The sequence below is a fragment of the Rutidosis leptorrhynchoides genome, chromosome 3, assembly GCF_046630445.1.
Source record: "Rutidosis leptorrhynchoides isolate AG116_Rl617_1_P2 chromosome 3, CSIRO_AGI_Rlap_v1, whole genome shotgun sequence".
Lineage (NCBI taxonomy): Eukaryota > Viridiplantae > Streptophyta > Magnoliopsida > Asterales > Asteraceae > Rutidosis > Rutidosis leptorrhynchoides.
This window is the reverse complement of record NC_092335.1, coordinates 455543419-455559345: the sequence shown is the minus strand read 5'-3', so window position 1 is coordinate 455559345 and position 15927 is coordinate 455543419.

Below are 15927 nucleotides of genomic sequence, written 5' to 3'. Positions count from 1 at the left end.
GAAGGTTCAGGCGATTGATCTAAAAAAAGATTTCCTTCCTTTTCTTTATGACAATGTTATGGGGGCGTGGGTGAATGGATTCTTTGGACATAGGTGAGAAAACCACGAGTACAATATTGTAACTTCACGTTTTCAACTCACACTCTACTTCTTCCCAAAAAAAAAAAAGAAAAAAAAACCCACATACAACCTTTAACGACCCGTCCTAATCAATCTGGACGAATACATTACATTTGGTTACATCGTGAGGTACTTGACCTCTATATGATACATTTTACAAACATTATATTCGTTTTTTAAAGACAAACTTTCATTACATCGAAAGTTGACGGCATGCATACCATTTCATAATATATCCAACTATAATTGACTTAATAATAATCTTGATGAACTCAATGACTCGAATGAAACGTCTTTTGAAATATGTCATGAATGACTCCAAGTAATATCTCTAATATGAGCAAATGCACAGTGGAAGATTTCTTTCATACCTGAGAATAAACATGCTTTAAAGTGTCAACCAAAAGGTTGGTGAGTTCATTAGTTTATCATAATCAATCATTTCCATAATTTTAATAGACCACAAGATTTCATTTAATCAATAATCATACACTCGTAAGTGTTAAAAATTCATTCATATGGATTGAACACCTGGTAACCGACATTAACAAAATGCATCTAGAATATCCCCAAACATATAAACATCGAAGTACTAAAGCAGTTCAAATTCTCTGACTGGGGCGTGTCAAAGCCCATAGATCTATCTTTAGGATTCGCGTCAATTGGTAGCAATTATAATAAACACCAATTCTTAGGCTACCAAGTTCAACAAGTGCGATATCCGGTATAACAATTCAACCATAGAATGTAGTTTCAATTACTTGTGTCTATTTCATCAAACATTTATAAAAGCGCATGTATTCTCAGCCCCAAAAATATATATTGCAAAAGCATTTCAAAAGGGATCAAATGAAACTCACGATACGATATTTTGTAGTAAAAATATGCATACGACGGAACTGAACAATGCAAGGTTGACCTCGGATTCACGAACCTATAACAAGTATATATATATTAACACATATCATATTTAATCAACTAAATTTATTTATATTTTATAATCTGTTAAGATTAATATCTTTATATATATTTAATTACATTATTGCTTATAATTTGTCATAATATATATATATATATATATATATATATATATATATATATATATATATATATATATATATATATATATATATATATATATATATATATATATATATATATATATAATTTATGTTATATCAAAATGAATACTAATATATTAGTTAGTATGTTAAAACATATTCGTATGTATTATTAGTTTACTTGTAATATATTTTTATATAGAAATCATTCGTTTGTTAAAATAATACTAAAGTAATAATAGTTTTGATAAAAATAATAATAATGATTAAAGATAATAATAATGTTAATAATAATAAAAATGTTTAAAAGTAATAATAATGATAATAATAATAATAATAATAATAATAATAATAATAATAATAATAATAATAATAAAAATGATACTAATACTAATGTTAATGAAAATAATAATAATTTGTATTGTTTTCAAAATAATAACAATAATAATAATCGTAATCATAATAATGATCATGATACCTATAATAATAATAATAATAATAATAATAATAATAATAATAATAATAATAATAATAATAATAATAATAATAATAATAATAATAATAATGATAATAATAATGATAATAATAATAATAATAAAGTAAGACTACCTTTAAAAGAAGCTTAAAAAAAATGCCATAGATGGGGCTCGAACCCGTGACCTTTCGTTCTCAAAACACTCCCTTAAACCATCTACTCTAGCTTGCCTTTCTGATTTTTTTTAACTCATTATTTTTATTTAATCCGTTCATCGTGAATTCATCATCATATATTCAGCATTTGTTTCGGCCCAATTGAAACACAGACATATAACGGCCCCGGTAAGCAGTCCATAATGTGATTTTATTTATAACATGAACGGCCCAATGTAATGGTTAGCCCAATAACCGAACAGAAAAGTTAAGATCCAGAATTTAGAAACCCTTAAGACTTTCGGTTCACTTTCACCATCTGTATTACGTATCATTATCATATATTTATACGACCTCATCAACATACTTCATTCATCATCATAGTTTACGTTTGATCATAAACCATATCAAACCATCATCGTCATTATTAACATATTCTTCCATCATCCTATCGTTCTCTACTCATAAAAATATCTAATCCAATTTTTGTCCTAGCAATTTAATATTGCTTGCTAATAAAGCCTTTTGACTGTATTTAATTTATCCACTTTCTAAAAGCCATAAGCATATGACTTGTAAAGTCATGTATATGATAAATATATGTACTCCTTCCACTAATTATGTCGGTCACTTAAACCACCTTTTATATTTCTTTTCTATTTTAATTCACTAGGTTGTTTTAGTTCCAATAGAAAGATACAGCAGTTCGATCAGCTATTCAACGAATAAAACGCTGCAGTAGCAGCATTTTATAAATGAATTAGGAACAGAAAAGACTACAAACGTTGCAGCAGCCTGGTTTGATTATCGAAGCAGTAAACAGAAACAAAACGTAGTGGGTGTTCTTGGTATTTGGCATTCGAACAAAAAAGAACAAGCACTTAATTCGTCTGTTTACAGTTGTAAAGGAGACAGAAACGTATTTGTAAAAGGGTGTTTGTATGTGATGGTATTGTGGTTTCGAACTCGTGCAGGAAACAGAAAGAAAATAGATACAATATAAAGTCAGTAGAAGATCACGACAAGTAATAGTAAAACATGGTTTGGCTCATTCTAATAGTAGCAAAGATAAAGAACAGAAAGACCTTTATGTTTTTCGATGGTTATGATGGTGGGTACATATAATTCTTGGTTGATAATCAGCGAAAACAATAGCAGTAGTTTCATATGAATGAGTGGAGATTGAGTGTGTTTTAATGATGGTGGTTATGGAGTTATTGTGGTGGTTTGGTTGTGGTTGTGAGTTGATTCTCCAACGAAGTAGTAGTAACAAAAGGTGGTGATGAGGGTTGCATCAAAAAGAAGCACAAGGGACTTGTTTGGTGAATATGTGTTTGTTTATTGTTTATGTCGAACCAGGAAAGAAAGAAAGAAAAGGGTGCATAAAACTCATATGAATGTATGCATCTCACCTTGCAATATATGTATGTAATTTACATATAATTGAGATAGTGGTAATGTGCTGGATCCATTATGCATATATGATTAATATATAAATATGAATAAGTCATACATAGAAATATTAACTAATTCTCACGTTTAGAATTTAAAATAAACTTTACAAATAGTATAGCATCCGTTGAATTTGGAAGTGCTTACCGACAATTTTAATGGACTGTGTATCGTGCGAAATCAGTGACGGATAAAAGTGTTCAGAAAAATTCCATATTTTTGAATTAACTATATTTATTTATTTTGGTCATTATGGTATAAAATTCGATCATTAACTATTAAATAAAAATTATATTAATTAATCACTCCCAACCCCAAGTAAAATATAAAAAGTTTTTAAAATTCAACAAATAGTTCCTAAATACACTTTTAATAAGCCTAAAATTTATAGAACTCATTTTCGTATCACCGTTTATTTTAAAATTACATAAATATGAATTTAACTTGATTAATATCAATCGGAACATCAAACGAGTATTACAATCATTTAATATTTATTTTTAATATACTTTATTTATATATAGTTATGTTTTAAATAATAATTATTATAATATCATATTTTATTTTATTTTACATAGTAAATTCTAATAATTGAATCATATAAAATTTCAAATTAATATATATTAAATATGTACATATCTATTTACAATTAGTTGTTCGTGAATCGTCGGAAATGGTTGATGGTCAATTGAACAGTTCAAAATTGTTGAGACCCAATCTAATAGTCTTTGCTTATCGTGTAATAATCTTATAAAGATTGAGTTTAAATTTGGTCGAAAATTTCTGGGTCGTCACAGTACCTACCCGTTAAAGAAATTTCGTCCCCGAAATTTGATAGATATCATCATGGCTGATAATATGTATGTTTTCATGACGAATCTGAGTTGTAAAATAGAGCTTCATCACCATTGAGTAATATGGATAAACCGATTCGGTTACTTTAAGAATACGAGTGAAGTTATCACAAAAGAATGAAATGAGAAATAAAGTTTTGTCTTAACTTTTGACGTAGTCACGGTTGATTTCCGTAATTCCAGGGATTTAAAAGAAATCTTCGTAATCTTTAAAAGATTTGATTCTTCGGTGATTCAGGAAATTAGGATCTCTTTATTTAAATGCGAAGATCTGCCTTGATTTCTTTATCAGATACTTCACTATAAATTAACTTCTTCCGTTCCATTACTTTTACCACTCCCATACTCAATTTTTAAATTCAAAAGATCATGAAAATGCTTAATCCAGTTCTGGTCCTTGTCCTTATCTTGACTATCGCAATGATCGTTCTTCTTTTCTAACTTGGACCAGTGGAATCTGTTTATTTCTACTTCACCCTTGGGGTTATAGTGTTTTTAATTCTTCCGAGTCTTTATGTTTCGATAAACATTGATATACACAGTTTGTAATTTATGTGTTGTTATCGGGCTTTATATTCTTCCTTATATTTAGGAGTTTCATACTTTTGTTTTCTTTTTCCTACTTTAAGTCAAGCGAATAATGGTCCAGAATTTGTAGATATTAAATTCGGAATAAACATAGTTAATGTTCTAAGAAAGAGGTTGTAATAGCACGATCTTGATTGGTTAAATTACCAGAATTCAAGAGAAAAGATAGGACTATCAAAAAAATATGTTTCTGATATGTTTGGAGATTAGGTAGAATGTAAGAGTCATGTAAAATGGTACATGATGATGTTATGATTCTGTGAATCATCACATTCCATTAGAGACTCAGCATGACTTACTGTAATATAATCACGTTGATCAAGTGTCATTATATTATACTAACTCATGCTTCAGTTCTCAACACTCCTTCAAAAACATTCAAAATTTAGATTCGAATTTTTCAGAATTTAGAAACTAAAACAGTTTTATACTGATATCGTGAAGAGATAAATAGTTTCAAATAAGAATACTTATGAAAATATTTTCAGAAATATCGAGGATATTTATAATGAAAGATACGATGATATCTTAGAATTTCTAATATCAGGGATGATGATGAAGATTTGTCCGTAAAAGTGTAGAGTCAGGAGCAAGGTATTCATTAATGACTTCAGTAGCTATTGAATCATTTGGATTCTCTGAAGGTAGATTTAGCCTTTGTGTTTTGTCCACGGCCTCCTTCATGGTTTGCTCAATCCGTTTTTCAGTTCCAACTTTTTTGAGCTTTGCCAACATACTATTCTTTAACATCAACCTTCCGATGGTTAAGGTGGTTTACAGTTGTCTACAGTTTCTGCTGCTTCATTCAGCTTTTTCAAAAGTTGGAGTTTCGATTCGTAAACTGGGTGCTTTTCAGAATTTGAAGGTCGTAATTCTAGAAGATAAATGTTATATACATATAACTGTTGATGTAGAAATGCTGCGAGTTTCGAAATACTGATTGCTGACTTCTGGTAATTGGTATGACTATTCTTGTTTCAAAGTGCGGATGAGTATATGATAGGGTTTTAATGAACAATGTAATGGTTCTTCAGAAAGTTAAAGATCAATGAAGTTGTTGGTAAGTTTACTGCTAATGTGGTGGGATATAAACGGTTCTCTGGTAATGATGATGAAAGACAATCTTATATATCAAGGTTATAATAAGGCTAATCCGAATGAAAGTCGAAGTTGATTTGCTGGAGCTGTGACAAAATTGGCTAATTTGAAAAAAAAATTGCAATGTTATTTTCGGTAATAACAATGCCAAAGGAGCTAGCACAGATACATGTTAACGTTAACTCAGGTTCTGAGTGTTTTCAGGTGCATAACTATATGCGTTAATTTTTTCTTTCGTAGGTGAAGTGCGGTTGGTTCATCCTCTAGATTAAGGTGTTTTCAAGAATCATGAAAGGTTTGAACGCAGATTGTAATCGTCAAGATACAAATGAGGTTTAAGATGAAATCAAGTGGCAAACTTGAAGAAGTGTTTAGTTTCATATGTTATAATCACTATTTTAATTCATTTTAATTGTCCAATGTTAGTAGTCCACAGTTAATAGTCCACAATTAATAATTCAATAATTCATATATAGTTTAATATATAATATTCGAATTAATTAATACATGTCGTGACCCATTATATACATGTCTCAGACTCGATCACAACTCAAAGTATATATATTATTTGATAATCAACCACAACCCTGTATAGCTAACTCGAGCATTACTGCATATAGAGTGTCTATGGTTATTCCAAATAATATATATAGATGCGTCGATATGATATGTCAAAACCTTGTATACGTGTCCCGATATTTAGAGTGTGTAAAATAGATAACAGAAATTAAATGATGATAAATAAAATTGCGAGAATTAAAATTGCGATAAATAAAATGTAATAAGGTATTAACAGTTAGCTGGGAACAGTTAGCTAGGATTTTGATAGCGTGGATTCTTAACAAAATTTCTCATAGTTAATTTGTTTGTTTCTAACAAATTTTATTTTTTGTCAAATATTTTCTTCATTATGCCACTTGTTGGATTCTGATATGTCAAATTCCAAATATGAAATTGAAAGAAAATGGTTATTCTGCGGTGAACGGATACGTATATCTGTGGATGTAAATAGGATAGTAAATGACTGTTGAATCAGATTCAAATAATGTAGAGTGTAACTTATTAATGTGAAATCTAAATATTCCTCGGGTATTACCTACCCGTTAAAATATTTTCACCATTAACAGTTTGTACGAAAAAAAATTTAATTACAATCTTTATGAAAATATACTTACATATACATTTTCTTCAGATGTAATCATAGATTTAATGAGTTAATATAATATTAATCTCATTTGATTTACCGTTAGAACTAGAATACATAATCTCTAAAACATTAGAGATTACATAATCGCCATGAAGAACGAAGATAATTGATGTAGAACGAAACGTAGAATGATGATTATAGTCGAGGTACAGAATGAGATGTTGAGGCATGGATTGTTGATGGTACTGGTGCTGTTATTGATGGTACTGTTGGTGCCGGTGATGTTGCTGAAGCTGGTAAATTTTACACCATATTCTCCAAATTTATTACTCGAGCGCGAAGTTCGTTGACTTCTTCTATTATTCGGGGATGATTGTCGGTCGGAACGAGCGGATGAATAAGGTTTAGAATTTTAGATAGAATATAATCGTGGCGAGATATTCGGGATATGAGGGTGAAAATGGTGTTTCGGATAGGTTCGCCGGTAAGTGCTTCAGGTTCTTCGCCAAGAGGGAAATGTGGTGGATGAAAGGGATCACCTTCTTCTTATCTCCAATGATTTAGTAGACTACGAACCCATCCCCAATTCATGCAGAATAGATGATGGCTGATTGGTTGATTCATTCCGGTGACGCTGCTTTCGGAGCTTAGGTGAAATCTATGTCGGAATAGCTGTCGAATTCCGAAGAACTTGAACTAGTGGCGAGTTCCATTTCGTACGATTGAATAAGGAATTTTCGATATAAAATGATTTCCGGCTATCGGGTGGTATTCTAATTATATAGAATGAAGTGACCCGTCCTAATCTATCTGGACGAATACATTACATTTGGTTACATTGCGAGGTACTTGACCTCTATATGATACATTTTACAAACATTGCATTCGTTTTTAAAAGACATACTTTCATTACATCGAAAGTTGATGACATGCATACCATTTCATAATATATCCAACTATAATTGACTTAATAATAATCTTGATGAACTCAACGACTCGAATGCAACGTCTTTTGAAATATGTCATGAATGACTCCAAGTAATATCTCTAAATGAGCAAATGCACAGCGGAAGATTTCTTTCATACCTGAGAATAAACATGCTTTCAAGTGTCAACCAAAAAGTTGGTGAGTTCATAAGTTTATCGTAAATAATAAAATTCATTATTTTGATAGACCACAAGATTCAAATACAGTACACCTATCTCGTGTACGAAACCATTTTCATAAATCTTAGTAACCGTACACATATCTCGTGTACAAAAATATTATACACATAACATGTGTATAAAATCATTCTCTCGATACATAACATTCACTTTTCATTCATTGCTTGGCTTGGTAACCGACCTTAACATATAATGCACATAAATAATATCCCCAAAACAGAACATCTCGTCTGTATAATATATAAACTTTGAAGTACTAAACACCACGCCCACTAGCTCTTCCGTCTAGTGAACATTCTGGGTGGGGGTGTTAAACCCGGTAGCTACCTTTAGGATTCGCGTGAATTAGGGCCATACCCGATTCTAATTCTTAGGTTACCAAGCAATAATAATTATGGAAATATTCACAATAATTAGTGGCAATTATAACGTCCAACTAATTCAATAATAATTCACAGAACTTTCGTCTGTATAATAATTCATTCGAGGAATGTTTTGCTTGCGTCTATCTCCTCAAACATTTATAAAAGCATTTCATGTATTCTCAGTTCAAAATATATTTCAAAAGCATTTAATAAAGCAGTTATAAAAACGGCGCATGTATTCTCAGTCCCAAAAATGTAAAGAGTAAAAGGGAGCAAATGAAACTCACAATACTGTATTTTGTAGTAAAAATACATATGACGTCATTGAACAAGTGTAGGGTTGGCCTCGGATTCACGAACCTATATTATTCATATATTTATTAAAACATATACTTGTAATCGAACAAGTTTAGATATTATTATTAATTGTTATATCAGCAACTTGTATGTTTCATTGGTAACTATGTTAACTATATTTATTTTATATACTTTAGATAAATAATTAGTATTTATTATGAAAATATTAATGATGTTATGCGATATGTTTTAAATATATTCTTATATAGCTATTTATTTGTTAAAATAATATCAATAATAATAAATAAAAATTTGTATCTTTTTATGATGATAATAATAATAGTAGTAATAATAATAATTATAATAACTATAAAAATAACAATTTTTCTAATAATGATAATAATAATAAAAGTGATAACAATAAATAAAATGATAATTTTAATATTTTTAATAATAAAAATGATAATAATAAAGGTAGTAATAATAATAACTATAATAACTATAAAAATAATAATTTTTCTAATAATAATAATAATAATAATGATGATATTAACACTAATGATACTTATTTTAATAATAATAATGATATTAATACTTATAATACCTAATGCTAATACTTATCAATGACAATAATATTAATCATATAACAATAATAATTAATAATAATAATAATAATAATAATAATAAAAATAATAATAGTAATAATAATAATAGAAATAATAAAATAGATACCTCAATGTAACAAGCCTTTAAAAAAAATAAACGTCACTGCCAGGGCTTGAACCCGCAACCTTTTGCTTAAACACAAACACTCCAAACCACTCCTCTACTCATGTTTTTCTGATTTAAGTCCCAACTTAAATTTATATAACTAATATTGCTGTTTGCTTCTCTTACTAACGAACCCAAATATCATTCTTGATATATCACCATATCATTATCCTCACATCATCATAATCATCAATCTTCATCATTCATCATCATATTTTCATCCTAATCATCACTCATCACCTCCCATCATCATCATCTATCATCGTATAACATAGATATCATTATCATCATCATGTACATCATCATATCACCATCATCACGATTAGTTATTTTTATCATCATTACTCATTTATCATTCACTTTTAAATCATCATCATACTCTGGTTACAATCATCCTCAATCGTCTAATTTTTATCATCTTTGTATATATTAATAGAATTGGAAGCATAATAGAAATACAACAGCCTTTGCTGCTGCTCGAACAGCGAGGAACAAAAAAAAGAAAGAAAACGTTGCAGATTGTGCATGTGGTTCGTTTTTAGAAACTCTTGAAAGCCCAAGTCCCATTATTTTGATGAAGCCCAAGTCTTGCAGCCCAACTACAAGTCTGGCCCAAAAGTTATTTAGAAAATCCTCTTTTAATTTAAAGTCCGGTAGCTATTTTTTTTTTTGTAGATTAGGAAGTATGTTAAAAGCAACGAATAGGAAACAGTGGATGTGGTCCTTGATTCAATCATTATCGTCTCTATTTATCCTCATCTCATCATCGTTTTAATCGTTGTACAGGAACATAAATAAATAAATAAAAATACATAGAAAAAGGGGTGTTTGCTTGGGACTGTTTGATAGAAAGAAAAAAAATATAACGCATCAATAATTCAAGGATGGATTACGGTTTTTATGATGATTGTACTGTAACCAGAAGTGAGTAGCAATCGAGTGGTGGTTTAATTGATGGTGATCTTCAGTGTAACCAGAAGAAGGAATTCCTTACCAGCTCATTAAAGTGAGTTTAAGTTTTGGTTCTTGTTCGAAAGAACCCAGTAAGCATTCATCATCAAGAATATGAAGGGTGAAGGGTGTTCGATGGTATTGGTTTGTGAATTAAATTGAAACAGAAAAAGAATAGTAGCAGTAGTTATAGGGCTTTGGTATGGGATTGCTTGATCATATAAATAGAAGTAAGCCGTAGCAATGTTCAATGATAGTTGTTAACCTCGTACAACAGCAGAGTATTCGGTTTAGTTGCATAGAAAACAAGAACAGCGAAACATGAAGTAAAAGATGAGTTGCAGGAAGAAAACAAAAAAATACAGAGAGAGAGAGAGAGAGAGATGAAGAAAGAAAGTGACTGTGATGGGTCTTAGAGGTGGCGACTGTAGAGAGCGGTGGATTGGGTTATGGGATTGAAGGTGATGATTGTTCTTGGGGTGTGATGTAAACCGTGAATCAAACAGAAAAATATAAGGGAAGGTGATTGTTGTGAAAAAATGGTGATGGTTTGTTGTGGTAGGCTAAGATGGTGATGAAGATTAATTGTACGGAAGCAGTAGTATGCACTCACCATGGTTTCAGTTTTTAGGATAATCATAGCACACAAGGTACTAGTAATATAGAAGTAATAGAAATAAGTGGTTGTGGCTTCATGTATGAGTTTGTATACATATACTATATATACATATATATATATATATATATATATATATATATATATATATATATATATATATATATATATATATATATATATATATATATATATATATATATATATATATATATATATATATATATATATATATATTATATATTTATTTAAATTTGGTCGGAAATTCCCGGGTCATCACAGTACCTACCCGTTAAAGAAATTTCGTCCTGAAATTTGATCGAGGTCATCATGGCTAACAATAAGAATGTTTTCATGACGCATATGAGTTGATAAAATAGAATTTTATTACCATAAAGTAATATGGATAAAATGATTCAATTATTCGAAGCGTATGAGTGAAGCTATCACAAAAGACTGAGATGAGATAATAAAGATTTATCTTAACCAGCTGACGTAGTCGAGGTTGATTTCCGGAATTTAAGGAATTTAGAGATAATTTTTAAAATCTAAATAAGATTTGATTCTTCGGTAATTCAGAAAATTAGGATCTTTCTAATTAAATGCAGAGATCTGCCTTGATTTCCTTATCAGATATTTCACTATAAGTTAACTTCTTCCGTTCTATTATTCTCACCATTCCTATACTTTCTTTCTTAGTTCATACATCCAAAAGATTGTGAAAATGCTTAATCTCTTTCTAATCCTTGATATTTTTTCTAATTATCATTTCTGTCATCTTTTTTTTTTTCAATCTTCTACCAGAAAAATCTGTTTACTTCTACTATTACCTTGGGGTGATACTATTCTTAATTATACCGTGTCCTTATATTGCTATTCGTATTAATATCAACGGTTTGTAATCTCCGTGTTGTAATTGGGCTTTATATTTCTCTTATATTCTGGAGCTCTTTGCCTTTTTATTCTCTTCTCGACCTCTAATAAAGCGAGTAACGGTCCAGAATTCATAAGTATGTAACTTCGAATGAACTTAATGTTCTAAACAAGAAATAACGTAATCGCACGATTTGATTTGTCAAATTACCAGAATCGCTGAGAATAGAACTATCAAGAATATACTTTCTTGATATGTTCAAAAGTTAAGCAGAATGAAAGAATTATGTAACATGGCACATGATGACTTTAAGATCTGTGAATCATCATGTCCCATTAGAAACTCAGCATGACTTACCGTAATATAATCACGTTGATCAAGTGTCATTATATTATACTAACTCATGCTTCAGTTTCCCAACACTACTTCAAAAACATTCATACTTCAAACTCGAAGGTTTCAAAGTTTAAAAACAAAAATAGTTTCTTTTATGATGTAACACAGATAGTGCGAAAAGATAAATGATTTCAGATAAGAATAGTTATGAAAATATCTTCAAAAATATCGAGGATATTTATAATGAAAGATATGATGATATCTTAGAATATTTAAGATAAGAGGATGATGAAGAATATTGTCTGCAAGGGTTTTAGAGTAAGGAATAAGGTATTTGCTAAAGACTTCAGCAAACACTAAATTATTTGGATTCTTTGAAGGCAGGTTTAGTCTTTGTGATTTGTCCACAGCCTCCTTCATACTTTGCTCAATCCGTTTTTCCAGTTCCAAACCTTCTCTTTTTCTGAGCTTTGCCAACACACTATTCTTTTTCATCAAACTTTTTAATGTTAATGTCGTTTATAGTTTTTGCTGCTTCATCAGCATTTCGAGAACTATTCCGCAGTTCGGGGTGTATTTCAGAAACTTCACATTCGAAGTATGTAAGTCCGTTATATGTACACATATAACTGTTGGCGTAGACATGCTGCGAGATTTTAAAATACTGATTGCTAATTCCCAATGATTGGTATGGCAATTCTCGTTGCAAGATGCAGATGAATAAATGATGGGGTTTTGATAAATATAATGATTTTTCGGAAAAATCAAAGATCAGTGGAGTTGCTGGTAAGTTTATTACTAATGTGGTGGAACATAAACGGTTCCCCGATAACGATGGCGAAAGGGCAACATATATATCGAGGTTATAATAAGATGTTTCAACTGAAAAGTCGAATTTGACTTGCTGGAGCTGTAACAAAACTGGTTACTTTGAAAAGGAATCGCAACGTTATTTTTGCTAATAAATGTCAAAGAATCTGACGCGGATACGTGTTTAAAGTTTTACTTTGGTTTTAAGAGTTTTTCAGGTACATAACTGTGGGTAACATGTGGTTGGATCATCATCTCGATTGTTCATTATTTGAAGTGTCTTCAGAAATTTCGAAGGGTTTGAACACAGATTGTAATCATCAAGATACAAATGAGGTTTAAGATGAAATCAAGTGGCAAACTTGAAGAATTGTTTAGTTTCATATATTATAATCAATATTTTAATTCATTTTAATTGTCCTATGTCATTAGTCCATAGTTAGGAGTCCACAATTAGTAGTTCAACAATTCATATATAATTTAATATATAATATTCGAATTAATTAATACATGTCATGACCCGTTATATACATGTCTCAGACTCGATCACAACTCAAAGTATATATATTATTGTAGAATCAACCTCAATCCTGTATAGCTAACTCGAACATTACTGCATATAGAGTGTCTATGGTTATTCCAAATAATATATATAGATGCGTCGATATGATATGTCAAAACCTTGTATACGTGTCCCAATATTTAAAGTGCGTAAAATAAATAACAGAAATTAAATGACGATAAATAAAATTGCGCGAATTAAAATTGCGATAATTAAATTGCGATAAATAAATTGCGATAAATAAATGTAATAAGGGATTAACAGTTAGCTAGGAACAGTTAGCTAGAGTTTTGTTAGCGTGGATTCTTAACAAAATTTCTCATAGTTAATTTGTTTGTTTCTCACAAATTTTATTTTGTCCAATATTTTCTTCATTATACCACTTGTTGGATTCTGATAGGTCAAAATCCAAATATGAAATTGAATGAAAATGGTTATTCTGCGGTGAACGGATACGTATATCTTGTGGATGTAAGTAGGATAGTAAATGACTGTTGAATAAGATTCGAAGAATGTACAATGTAACTTATTAATGTGAATTCTAAATATTCCTCGGGTATTACCTACCCATTAAAATATTTTCATCATTAACAGTTTGTTCAAAAGCATATTTTTAATTACAATCTTTATGAAAATATATATACATATATATTTTCTTCAGATGTAATCATGGATTTAATGAGTTAATATGATATTAAACTCATCAGATTTACGATTAGAACTATGATACATAATCTCTAAAATATTAGAGTTTACATAATGGTCATGTAGAACGAAGATAATCGATGTAGAACGATACGTAGAACGATGATTATACTTGAGGTACAGAATGAGATGTTGAGGCATGGGATGCCGATGTTGCTGTTGATGGTGGTGATGGTATTGTTGGTGTTGCTAATGGTGGTACTGTTTATGCTGCTGGTGCTGCTGCTGGTGTTTGTAACCTTTGCACCATATTCTCCAAATTGATTATTCGAGCGCGAAGTTCGTTGACTTCTTATATTATTCCGGAATGATTGTCGGTCGGAACGAGCGAATGAATAAGGTTTAGAATTTTAGATAGAATATAATCGTGGCGAGATATTCGAGAAATGAGGGTGAAAATGGTGTTTCGGTCTGGTTTGTCGGTAAGTGCTTCAGGTTGTTTGCCAAGGGGGAAAGTTTGGTTGGTGAAAAGGATCGCCTTCTTCTCGTCTCCATTGATTAAGTCGACTACGAACTCATCAGATGAATTGGGGATGAATGATTGGTTGATTTATTCTAGTGACGCATGCTTTCGGAGCTCAGGTGGATATCCATATCGGAATAGCAGTCGAAATTCAAGGAATTCGAACTGGTTGAGGGATCCATCTCGTACGATCAGAAGGAGGATTTTCGATATGAATTAGATTATAGGATGTAGATTAGTATTAATAGTGCTCCAAATGAACATATATTTAGTCGCAATATCATCCCAATATGTAAAGTTTTCAGTTGCAATTGTTCTATTTTCAAGTAATATTCGTTTAAATAAATAAGTGCGAAGACAAAAGGCGAAAACGAAGAATTGAAGAAAAAGTGCCACTAAAGCTGAAAAAAGTGTCACTAAAGCCATAGTGCAAATTACAAATTAAGGAAAATTATTTTTTAGCAAAATACAAATCGCGGAACGCAAAGTACAAGATATCTGCGCGTACGAAAAGGCGTTCGAAAATCGGGAACCGGTACCCGAGCCAACTATCAACACCCGACGCAACGGACCAAAAATTACAAGTCTACTATGCACAAGAATATAATATAATATTTAAATAATTATGTAAATTATTTATATATTATATATTATATTAAATAACGTCGACAAGCTAGGAAACAAACCAAGGTAGGCTGGATCCAGCTGGTCATGTGATCGCATGGCCCTGCTGCCTTATTTCCATGCGATCGCATGGCATGAAAAAGTTGGCCAAGTGCTATAAATTCGTCAGTTTCAGTCGACTATAAAGATATATATATATAATATACTCCTCTGTAATAATAATAAATATATATATTTGATATATATATATATATATATATATATATATATATATATATATATATATATATATATATATATATATATATATATATATATATAAGTATAGTGTAGTTTTATATTAGATTAGTTTGGTTTATGTAAAAGTTATTTTACGGGTTCTAAAGTCGAAGTTCTGTCTGTGTAAAGCTACGCGATAAATACTCAATGTAAGTTA